At 33.3% G+C, this 13,157-nt stretch overlaps 1 protein-coding gene across 1 annotated transcript in view; it reads right to left on the reverse strand.

The window, feature by feature from the left end:
- Window positions 1-13,157, reverse strand: part of LOC139484042 (chitin synthase chs-2-like) — a 42,772-nt gene that overhangs the window by 23,018 nt on the left and 6,597 nt on the right. The window lies entirely within an intron of this gene.

The following is a 13,157-nucleotide window of genomic DNA, read 5'->3' on the forward strand; positions in this document are numbered from 1 at the left end:
GCATGTAATAACAAATAGCACTAACAACAATGAGAGGTACTGCAAAATTTCACAATACTAAGGTTTAATAAATAATATGAAAATATATCAATTTAAAAGCCTTAATGAAAAAATGAAGAGAAGTGTTATGGTTGACCATAAGATGTATAAACATGATTTCAAATGAAGTGGTACAATATAGTAACCATTTTTAGGCAATCGTACGACATCCAAAACTAAAGGCCTTATTTATAGCAAAACAATTTACCAATAACAAATATAACAGACATGAACCAACGACAACCACTTAATTCCATGCTTCTGACTTGGGACAGGCACATGAAGAATGTGCCAGGGTTAAACATGTCTGAGATTGCTTCACTATCACTCGAACACGGGACAGTGGCGTAACGGTAAAACAAAAACAAATCTTGAAAATCAGTATCAATTGGCTATCGGTACGCGGACAGACCGACTAAAATAAAAACAAATAACACATAACAAAAAAATGAGAGTACTCGCAGTTGCTAAAAGCTATTTCAAAAATAATTACAACTAATAAATAAATCATGTTCTCCCAGATTAAAGTATCAATTAGTACATATCAAACCGATATAGTGTAGAAACGTCTAGACAGTCTGAGACACGCTTGCCCTTCAGTAATGTCAAAATATAAGTAAGCAGTATTAACAAGATGTAGGATGAGTTTTCATAACTGTATATTATATTGCAACATATATTTAGTTATGTTGTAATTTGTCAAAAAACGGAATAAATGTTAGTTCCAATAAAACAATATTTAAATTGATAACCTTTGAAAATAAGTTTATTCATAGAATAAATTAGTCTACATGAACCGTATATAAATTAACGGGCTTTGTTAAACAATATCACCGTTAAAATTATGATGTGATAACCCGTTACTCTTCAAGTACAGTCAAATTTCCTGCAATTATACACAAATTACCTTCATTGAAATATAAAGCGCCACCAAAGAAAAGGGCATAGCGAACAATTAATGAAATATATGTAGGACTCTAAAGTGCTATGGTACTCTATAGTGCGATGGTCATGCTAAAGTGCGATTGTCTACGCTAAAGTACGATGGTGTATCACGCTAAAGTGCGATGGCTGTTTGTTCGCTAAAGGACGATGGTTTATCACGCTAAAGTACAATGGACCAACAGATTAATGTTTAAAGGGATTAAAACATTAAAGAACACGGATGTAATAAATAGTCTTTTTGCAAAAGCTAGTATGATATTATAAGTTATCTACGTTCATATCCGTAGATATGGATATTTTAACACCCTGAAGTACCCCAGTACACCATGAGGCGTAGCCGAAGGGTGTACAGGGTACTGAAGGGTGTTAAAATATCCATATCTACGGATATGAACGTAGATAACGAATTTATCCCCGGTCTTAGTCCGAATTGGGCAAGTTTTATGGAAATTCGGGTACAAAGTGTAACGTGAAAACAACGTTTTTTTCATTATCTATTTTTTTTTTATTGAAATTTGGAAATTTTACATATTTTTTACGGGGTGTAGGGTACTACCTTTGGTAGAACCCTACAGGTAGTCAAATATAAGACGTTTCTAATACGGAGACAGAGAAACTGGATTGAGTCAAATTTGGCGCTCAATGTTGTGAGAGTTACGTCATAGATGATGTGACGTCAATGTGGGTCATTTGCATAGCTAGGTCAGTAGTCCCAGTCCTTGAAAATGTGGCAGTCAAGTGATGCATTTAATGAAATGAGTGTAAATGATCGGCATAATAGGACAAAATCGTTAATGAATTAAATATTTAATTACAAACATCATGGATAATCTACAGAATTCAATATTTCACAAGGAGCAATCATGGAACTAAGGAAAACTTGCGTGAAGTTCCCCGGGATAATGGTTAGCAACGTCCGGGGATATGGGTTAGCAACACCCAGGGGCTATGGGTTTTGTAACGAAGTGCGTTAACCAATCAAAATCCTAGATATATACTAAGCCGAGGATAATAAGGTATTATAACATAAGTACCTGGTCACCTGCATTATTTTGCTATTATTTCATATAAAAACACATTTTTTCAAAAAATATTTTGAGGGCATGTATGGTTGGATTTTCATCAACAAGGCCTTAAAAGACGTAGAATTGTCTAAAGTATGTTTGTTCACGTAATAATTTCTCAAATGGTAATTTAGGTGTGACAAAAATCTATATATCCTGCATATGATTTTTTTTTATAATTCGGGACGGTATCAAATATTTGGATAATTGGTGTAGCTTGCCGTTCACATGTAGTCTATCACTAATATGAGGCACTAATATCACCTGTGAATGGGGACGAAGTCTGTATGTATTATTTTCTTACCTCAAACATGTTAATAAAGGAAACGGAAATACCGTAACGTTCCCGATTTCGGTTCTGTGGTTAGGGATTTAGCTGTGACGTTGTTTAAATTATGACGTCATATTCAATGTAAACAAAAGAAACGCTTCCATCAGGTAACGTTTTTTTTTCGAATCAAACAATTATTAAAAATGAAATTGTATTGAGTTCCAATATTATATTTTACTAGACTGATACATATAATTTTCTTTTCAAAGTCTCATGCAAACAAGACAGATTTCTGCGCAAATGCGGGGAAAACCGGAACAGGAACTAGATCTGAAAAAAAAGTTAACGATTTTGAGTTCATTAGTAGAATAAAAAATTCGGGAAATTTTCCCGATTTTTTTTTTTTTTTTTTTTTTTTTTTATTGATTTTTCTACCGTAATTGGGGACTTCGTCCCCATATAATGTGAACATTTCCCCTTAAAGTCGTCATTGTAAATTACAAATACAAAATTCGTTCATGAAACATAATATGAGGCAGGCATTACCTGTAAATGTGGACGAAGTCGTATGATTCAATTATTTTTTTGTAACTTAAATATTTGTTTAAAAAAAAAAGAAACGGAAATACCGTAACGTTTCCGATTTGGGTTCTGTTGTTAGGGATTTAGTTGTGACGTTATTTAAATTATGACGTCATATGCAATGTAAACAAAAAAACGCTATCATCAGGTAACGTTTTTTCATATCAAGGAATTAATATGAGGCAGGCATAACCTGTGAATGGGGACGAAGTCTGTATGTATTATTTTCTTAATTCAATCATGTTGATAAAAGAAACCGAAATACCGTACGTAACGTTCCCGATTTTGGTTCTGTTGTTAGGGAATTAGCTGTGACGTTCTTTAAGTTATGACGTCATATTCGATGTAAACAAAAGAAACGCTTTCATCAGGAAACGTAACGTTTTTTTCATATCAAACAATTATTAAAATTGAATTTGTATTGAGATCCAATCTTATGTTTTACTAGACTGGTAAATATAAAAAAGAAATCAAAGTCTCATGCAAACAAGACAGATTTCTGCGCAAATGCGGGAAAACCGGAACAGGAACTAGATCTGAAAAAAAACGTTAATGATTTTGAGTTCATTAGTACAATGAAAAATTCGGGAAATTTTCCCAGATTTTTTTTTTTTTTTTTTTTTTCATTGATTTTTCTACCGTAATTGGGGACTTCGTCCCCATATTAAAAATGAAATTGGTATTGCGCGTTCCTTCCTATTTTATACTAGACTGATAAATATATATTTTACTCAAAGTTTCATACAAACGAGACCGGAAAAAGGAAGTACATTGTACATTTCTGCGCCGGTCCGGGATTTCAAAACACGACAAAAAAAATTTGAACGATTTTGAGTTCATTAGTACAATGAAAAATTCGGGAAATTTTCCCGTATTTTCTTTTTATTGAATTTTCTACTGTTATTGGGGACTCCGTCCCCATATAATTGTTTAAAACATTCTTATATAAATGAGAGATAAATACAATGTTCTCCTAGCTTTCTCCTTTTCGCAGCGGGTTCAAATACAGGTTGTATTTTCCTACAATGTACAAACTATTTTTTTAGCAGACAATTTATGATTTACGCATGAAAACATGTATCTTTATTTTTCAATAAAATCGACAATATTTTAACGGGGACCGTAAAGTAACTGCAACACAAACAATTATTTCAAGGCATCCGTTAGCTTCTAATAGAAACAGGATAAAGGATACTTATGCGTATACTTTTGTATCTGTATGGTAAGATGGTGGACTGCAGGACAAAAGCCATTCTTCCAGTACCCGAAAAAAAAGGAAAAAATAATAATCGGGAACGAATTTTTCATAAATATTTGTATAGCGTTTCGTGTAGGCGACTGAAATATCCAAATCTAGAGGGACAATTATTAATTTATTTAAAATAAGTACCTTTGGGTATATTTTCGCATAAATTCTTGCTTATTCAAAGCAATATTATCAATGTAACGTTATGTAATTTTTAAATTTATCAATTACATGCAAGTAAGACGGATGTTTACTGAGTTTGGCCTTAAACTGGATATCAATACAGGAACAAGTCTTCATATTTTAAAGGGGCGCAGTTTGTACCAATATGAATATTTACAATCTGAAAGGTACATAGATGTTGTCAAAAAGAAAATTTAACGCTTTAATCATCTCATCACAAGTATATATAATGGAAAAAAACAAAGGATATTGGGTTATCAATCCATTACACAAAATCAGTACATGCACAGAAAAACACACAGACGACCCCTAGCACCAGCTTCAGCAGAATTCTTTGCGAAATAATTCGGATATACATGTACGTTGTTAAATATAATATCAAAAATACCGAACTCCAAAAAAAATCAAATCAGAAAGTCCCTTATCGCATGGTAAAAACAAAAGCTCACACACATCAAACGAACGGTAAACAACTTGTACAGGTATATCATTATGTATAACATGGTGGGTTTAACCTAGGTTTATAGCTACTTAAACATCTCACTTGTATGAAAGTTCCATAAATCTCATTATATTGACAAAACTGTATGAACAAAAACACCTGACATAATAGATAACTAGAGGCTTTAAAGAGCCTGTGTCGCTCACCTTGGTCTATGTGAATATTAAACAATGGACACAGATGGATTCATGACAAAATTGTGTTTGGTGATGTGTTTGTAGATCTTACTTTACTAAACATTCTTGCTGCTTATCTCTATCTATCTATAACAGTACTTTCTGTGGAAAATGTTATTGAAAATCTTCAAATTTTAAGAAAATTGTTAAAAATTGACTATGAAGTGCAATAACTCCTTAAGGGGTCAATTGACTATTTTGGTCATACTGACTTATTTTTAGTTCTTACTTTGCTGTACATTATTGCTGTTTACAGTTTATCTCTATCTATAATAATATTCAAGATAATAACAAAAAAACAGCAAAATTTCCTCAAAATTACCAATTCAGGGGCAGCAACCTAACAACCGATTATCTGATTCATCTGAAAATTCCAGGGCAGATAGATCGTCACCTGATCAACAATTTTTCTCCCTGTCAGATTTGATCTTAATGCTTTGGTTTTTGAGTTATAAGCCAAAAACTGCATTTTACCCCCATGTTCTATTTTTAGCCATGGCGGCCATCTTGGTTTGTTGGCCGAGTTACCGGACACATTTTTTAATTAGATACCCCAATGATGATTATGGCTAAGTTTGGTTAAATTTGGCCCAGAAGTTTCAGAGGAGAAGATTTTTCTAAAAGATAACTAAGATTTACGAAAAATGGTTAAAAATTGACTATAAAGGGCAATAACTCCTAAAGTGATCAACTGACCATTTTGGTCATGTTGACTTATTTGTAGATCTTACTTTGCTGAACATTATTGCTGTTTACAGTTTATCTCTATCTATAATAATATTCAAGATAATAACCAAAAACAGCAAAATTTCCTTAAAATTACCATTTCAGGGGCAGCAACCCAACAACGGAATGTCCGATTCATCTGAAAATTTCAGGGCAGATAGATCTTCACCTGATGAACAATTTTACCCCATGTCAGATTTGCTCTAAAAATGCATTTTACCACTATGTTCAATTTTTAGCCATGGCGGCCATCTTGATTGGTCGGGCGGGTCACCGGACACATTTTTTTAAACTAGATACCCCAATGATAATTATGGCCAAGTTCGGTTAAATTTGGCCCAGTAGTTTCAGAGGAGAAGATTTTTCTAAAAGATTACTAAGATTTACGAAAAATGGTTAAAAATTGACTATAAAGGGCAATAATTCCTAAAGCGGTCAACTGACCATTTTGGTCATGTTGACTTATTTGTAGATCTTACTTTGCTGAACATTATTGCTGTCTACAGTTAATCTCTATCTACAATAATATTCAAGATAATAACCAAAAACAGCAAAATTTCCTTAAAATTACCATTTCAGGGGCAGCAACCCAACAACGAAATGTCCGATTCATCTGAAAATTTCAGGGCAGATAGATATTGACCTGATGAACAATATTAACCCAGTCAGATTTGCTCTAAATGCTTTGGTTTCAGAGATATGAGCCAAAATCTACATTTTACCCCTATGTTCTATTTTTAGCTGTGGCGGCCATCTTGGTTGGTTGGCCGGGTCACGCCGCACATTTTTTAAACCAGATACCCCAATGATGATTTTGGTCAAGTTTGGTTAAATTTGGCCCAGTAGTTTCAGAGGAGAAGATTTTTGTAAAAGTTAACGACGACGGACGACAGAAGACGGACGACGACGACGACGGACGCCGGACGCAAAGTGATGGGAAAAGCTCACTTGGCCCTTCGAGCCAGGTGAGCTAAAAATGTCATGTATAGGGGTCAACATTGTGTTATAATCTTAATTAATAAAACAATCAATATGTCATATAAACAAAAAAAAACATAAGTAAAAATGAAAGACAAGAATACAAAAAATTACCACAGCATAGAAATACAGTGGCGGGATGCATAAGTACACAGCCACGCCAAAAGGATATGACTAAAATGGACTAATCAGTAAAGGATAATAATTTACAATGACGAATAAATGAATAGTATAGCATGTAATTAAGATGATAAACAACGTTAATACCTAGAATCTATACTGCAAGACCACTTTGTATTATTTGTGAAGTTGAAATCGAATATTTATCAACAAGTAAAATTGAGAAAGGAAATGGTGAATATGTCAAAGCGACAACCACCCGACCATAGAGCAAACAACAGCCGAAGGCAACCAATGGGTCTTCAATGTAGCGAGAATTCCCGCACCCGTAGGTGTCCTTCAGCTGGCCCCTAAAATATGCATAATAGTACAGTGATAATGGACGTCATACTAAACTCCGAATTATACACAAGAAACTAAAATTTAAAATCATACAAGACTAACAAAGGCCAGAGGCTCCTGACTTGGGACAGGCGCAAAATTGCGGCGGGGTTAAACATGTTTATGAGATCTCAACCCTCCCCCTATACCTCTAGCCAATGTAGAAAAGTAAAAGAATAACAATACGCACATTAAAATTCAGTTCAAGAGAAGTCCGAGTCTGATGTCAAAAGATGTAACAAAAGAAAATAAATAAAATGACAATAATACATAAATAACAACAGACTACTAGCAGTTAACTGACATGCCAGCTCCAGACCTCAATTAAACTGATTGAAAGATTATGTCTTCATCATATGAATATCAGGTACAATCCCTCCCGTTAGGGGTTTAGTATCATACTATCATAAAATATATGAGAAGAACATAACCCGTGTCATGCCAACAACTGTTTTTTTAGAAATAAATGTGTTTAGTTCCGAGGTCTTGGTATTAGACACTGGTGACGTTTTATAAAGTCTTGGTAGCAGCTGCATGCTCTTGAATACCGAATGAGTTGGGAAATGTATATCCCATATGCAGGTGAAGTTGGTATATTGCTACCAGGGTTGGGACGAATTACATTGCAATTACTTTGACAAAACCATGCATTAAATTACAATTACATGCTTTTATCAAAGTAATGCATTACAATACAATTACTTTTGCAAAGTAATGCAATTAATTACACATTACTTTTTATAAATTTGTAATTTATAAATTTGTTATGAAGTGAAAAATAAAAATAAAACATTTTGAAAAACAACATAAAGTCACAAAAGATTCTAGAATATTCATCAACTGTATTAAATTTAGTCAGACGTGTAAGAAGCTTATTCAACACGAACATTACATTGTAACATCATAATGGTTTTGAAAGATTTCATGAGCCTTCATGCACATTAAGGGTTTCGAAAGGTTTCCTCCTTCATGCACATTCTATCAGGTCTAAACTTTCAAATGATATTTCTGACTATCTGACTGTTTCACAAAACCAACCTATCAGAGTCGATAGCTCTTCTATCTTTAGTTTTAATGTTTCAAGATATACATTTGTACATCTCTCATTTTCACTAAAAAGAAATTACAGAGATGAAGTTTGATACTTATTTTAACTTAATGTTAACTTTACTTTTTTAAATATACATTCAATGTTTTTTTTTATTAATTTTTAATTTTGCAAAAACATCTTGAAATTAAGAAGCAGTAAACCAAATTATATGGTGTATGGGGAACTCGGAAGATTTCCTTTGGAAACCATTGTTTAACGTAAAATGGTGTTGTTTTGGAATAATTTATTATTGGAAAATAACAAGTTATCTTCCGTTATGTATGAATTAATGCTCAAATTACATTTTCAGAACACCACAAAATTTAAATGGATTACGTACGTTAAAACCATATTTGACGAAAATGGAATTAGCTTTATTAGGCAAAATCAACTTCCATTGAATAAACTGGGGTTAAAGAACATTATTTCACAAAAACTGAATGACCAATTCATCCAACATTGGTTTTCCCAAATGAATAACACTTCAAGAGGTGCATTTCATTCATTTTATAAAGAGGAATTTCGTTTGGAAACCTATTTAATAAAGTTGAAGCTGTGTGACAGGATTTATATAGCAAAATTCAGATGTTCAAATTTAAAATTTCCTGTAGAAACGGGGAAATTGACCGGAACACAAAAACATGCACGTATTTGTCATCTCTGTGGAAATGGAATAGGAGATGAATTTCATTATCTATTCAAATGTCAAAAAGAGGAAATAAAACTTTTTAGAAATAAATATATACCACAATATTATACTGCAAATCCAACTGAGTATAAATTAAAACAGCTTTTGACATTTTGTCATGTAGAACTTTACAAAAACTTAGCAATATTTTAAAAAATTCTTACACGATACTTGTGATTTATGTTTGTCTTTTTTGAGTTGAGTGTTATGGTAGATTGTAAATTGACTTTTTGCTAAATTTTACCATGTATGTAGCATTATTTTCTTTAGTGTGAATGTATTGAGTATAAAAATGTGTATAATTGTATATATGATGTCCTCCGGTACACCTATGTGTCTGAGGTTTATTAATAAAGTATTGTCTATTGTCTATTATTTCAAAATATTTACTCAGAATTTCTTTCCTAATTATATTATAAAACATATCTATGACCAAGTGTCAAGTTGGTGAAAAGATTAATTGTAAAATAAACTAATTAGTTGTTTATGACAATCTGTTAATTAATCATGACAAGGTATTCATTGATCTTTTGACAACAATGGAACACTTGTACAGTAATACTTTTCAAATATCACTCTTTTTAAAAGGAAAATATATGACCTAAAATGAAATAACAAAAAGAACTAATTCTGATTTATAGTGTTGTGTTATTCCATCAAGTGATTTATGTGAAGTGTGAAAAAGAAAAAGAGAATAGAAAATTAATATTCAAATGATTATTTTCTTTGTTGACCAAGAAATCTTAATTTCTGTTTTTGTTAAATCTCCAACAATCTGTTAATTCAAAGATATAATATAGTATTTGAAAAAAAAGTAATGCATGTAATGTAATGTAATGCATGAAATTACACAACTTTTTGCTAAAGTAATGCATCAAATTACAATTACATGTAATGCAAAAATTGCTGCATAACACATTACATGCAATTACAAGGAAAATGTAATTCATTACCATGCATTACAACTACAAATTTGCATTACCCCATGCCTGATGCTACTAAGGTGGGGGAAATTGATAATTCAAAATTAAAATAGTCTCGTTTCTCATGAATTCTGGTACTGAGATGACTGCTTATGTCAAATATGAGGTATAAGTGTAAATAGAGGCAGATGAAGCCGTGTCTGTGGTTTCTTTAATTTCTAGTTCTGGAGGATATATTATAATGGAATCCAATAAGGAAGGTTGAATTGTTATTGGAAAGGACATATATATCTATATATATATATCTGAATTTGTGAAAATAAATGATCGGGCTTCTTTGAATATCTTATTTTTGGCATGTGAATGAAGGAACTCCAACTCATATGAAAATAAACAGCGGTTGACAAGGAGAGACGAATTGTGAAAGGTTAAGGACTGGTGATCCTTGTAGAAAATATATTGACTGATGATTTTGAATAATACAAAAATGTATGAATGAACTATAAAAGTGAGGGCATATATATGTATAATCCACAGACACCCATCAATACTTAAATTTTCATTCGTGTCATCCGTCCCATACAAAACGAAATATACCTTACTGTATGGCAAGACGGATTTGTGCTATAGTATCTGACCATAACATTCGAGAAGTACGTTTTGAAGGAATTAAAAGGCTATTTGACACAACAGCTATACCCAGAGGGTTTAATCGAAAGTGAAATTCGAAAATCTAAACTCTTGACACTTCAAGAATTACGAACCCCGAAAGTGAAAGACACGGACGAAACCTTAAAGAAAATACCGTTTGTTAGTACACATGACCCATATTTACCAAACGTTTTTAATACAATTAAATCAAACCTTCCTATTCTACACGAAAGTGAAACTATGAAAAAATTGATACCGGAAGAAAACTTAATCTACAGCCGAAGACAACCTAAAAACTTAAAGAAACACTTAACCAGAGCTCGGTTCGAACCGAAGGTTAATGACTTTGAAATAAAGTCTGGCGGAGATTCAAGATGCGGTGTTTGTGGCCAAGATACGAAATATTTAGAAACGGGTAAAATGAAATCATTTAAAGATGGCAAAACATTTCATGTGAACGCCAATATGACATGTAAGACAACAAACCTTATTTACTGCGTCACATGTCCTGGTTGTCACGAAAATTATATTGGACAGACCGGGAATAGCCTCTGTGAACGGGTGCGAGTTCACAAAGAACAAATAAAACACCCACAATACAGAAATTCGCCAATTAGTGCCCATCTTGACATTTGTGGTAAAAAGCATTTTCAAATAATGCCTATTTTTAAATGTAGACGGGATGAAGCATATAGAAAAGAGATGGAACGTTATTTCATAACAACGTTCCGATCAAAATTAAATCCCGAGAACTTTTAATAACGAACAATGACGGAACGTCATAAACCTCCTTAACGACGTCGCTTATAGCGACACTACATCAGTTATCCTGAAGAGTCCCAATGGAAGGATGCAATCGATAGAATGGAACTGTTAACTTTTTACTTATTTTATTATTTTATTTAATGAATATATATATCTGCACATGTGAAAATTATTTTTTACGCCTATATATACGAGTGTGCAAGACAATAAGATGAGTAAATCAAAAGGAGGATCAGAAAGTACAGATAAACTGTTATCGGAAATATCCGGAAAATTAACACCAATGCTTACAAAGTTCGAAACGCTTACGGGAGCAGTAATGGAAATGGGAAACTCGCTGAAGAATCAAGGTAAGACATTTGAAAATTACCTTGAAAAATCTGGAGATTCTGGGAACAATACTTTAACAAATCTCACTCAACTTCAACAACCATTTCCTTTTTTACAAGAAATGAACGATATCCAAATAAATATTGAAGCAGCACGGCAAAGAGATCTCATCAATGATATGTGGAAAAAAATCTTTGAATGAGAGAAAAATTGCGTACTACAATGCGTTGAGGTGTGATAAAAACGCAGAAATATACATAAAGTGGCAAACAATGGAAAACCCGATTCTACCAGAAAAATTTCTTATACGAGAAATTAAAGGAGAACACTGTGAAGAAACGGAAATCCGTGGACAACTAGCCCTTCAACGTCTAGCTACGGAGATATCACTGCTTCAAACCAGAAAACACCGATTTGAAGAAAAGTTTCTGTCAATAGACGCAACAGTATTAGCCGAGATATCCGAAAAATGTAAAGGCAATATTGAAGCAAAACTTCACGAGATGTGGACACAGGACACAAAATGTGAAGAAGAGAAATCTAAAGCGGTGTGGCAGAAACATCAAGAACATTTCGATAATTACGAAAAGAATTATGGCGATGAGTCCATATTGAAACTAAAACCGCAACGACCAGCTAGAACAAAGGGAAACAACGATATACACATGAATAATGTTAATATCAATACCACCCCTAACCAACCAAATGTTTCACAGAATACAAATACTGGAACATATGCCGCCGTTGCTTCTAAATCAACTCAAAAGAAATTTGACAACACCGCATTAAGGAATAAATCGTCAAAGAGACCGAACACTCAAAGCCGCAATCCGTCCCCAGAAAATTTTCAACAAAATAATGATGAATGGAAAGTTGTAAATAATAGAGGCAGAGGACGCGGAGGAAGACGTGGACGAGGTCGTGGAAGAACCGAAAACTCTAATCGCGGTGGTAGAGGTGGAAACAGCAGAGGTCGAGGAAGAGGTACACGACAGCCTTTTTTAGAGAGAGGCCAAAACTTGCAACCACCCGACCCGATTTCGACTGCAAACCAACATCCGAACCGACGATAGACCCCAAAATTATAAACCTCTCACAAAGAACATTAAACGAAAATGAAATTTATTTGTTATCAAAAGGTTTTAAATTTGCTCCCGTCCCATACTCAAATGTTCCGGAATTAAAAGCTGATATCAACAATTTCTCTAGACGCCTCCGTTTAAAAGAAGAATTCGGAAATAAAAAGGACCATGATAAATCTCTCGTAAAAAACAAATCAACTTACACCCCAAGATCGGGGAAAGATGATTATCTAGATACTTACATTGAGACAATAACAAAATTTCCCGTCCGTACACGTAAATGTAAACAGAATTTAACCCGAAATGAACAGGATGCGTTAAAAAGTCTTAAAGATGACGACTCCATTATCATTAAAGAAGCAGATAAAGGAGGAGCCATCATCATTATGGATACCGACTTTTATAAAGAAAAAGT

Source organism: Mytilus edulis, chromosome 8 (genome assembly GCF_963676685.1).
Source record: "Mytilus edulis chromosome 8, xbMytEdul2.2, whole genome shotgun sequence".
NCBI classification, from domain to species: domain Eukaryota; kingdom Metazoa; phylum Mollusca; class Bivalvia; order Mytilida; family Mytilidae; genus Mytilus; species Mytilus edulis.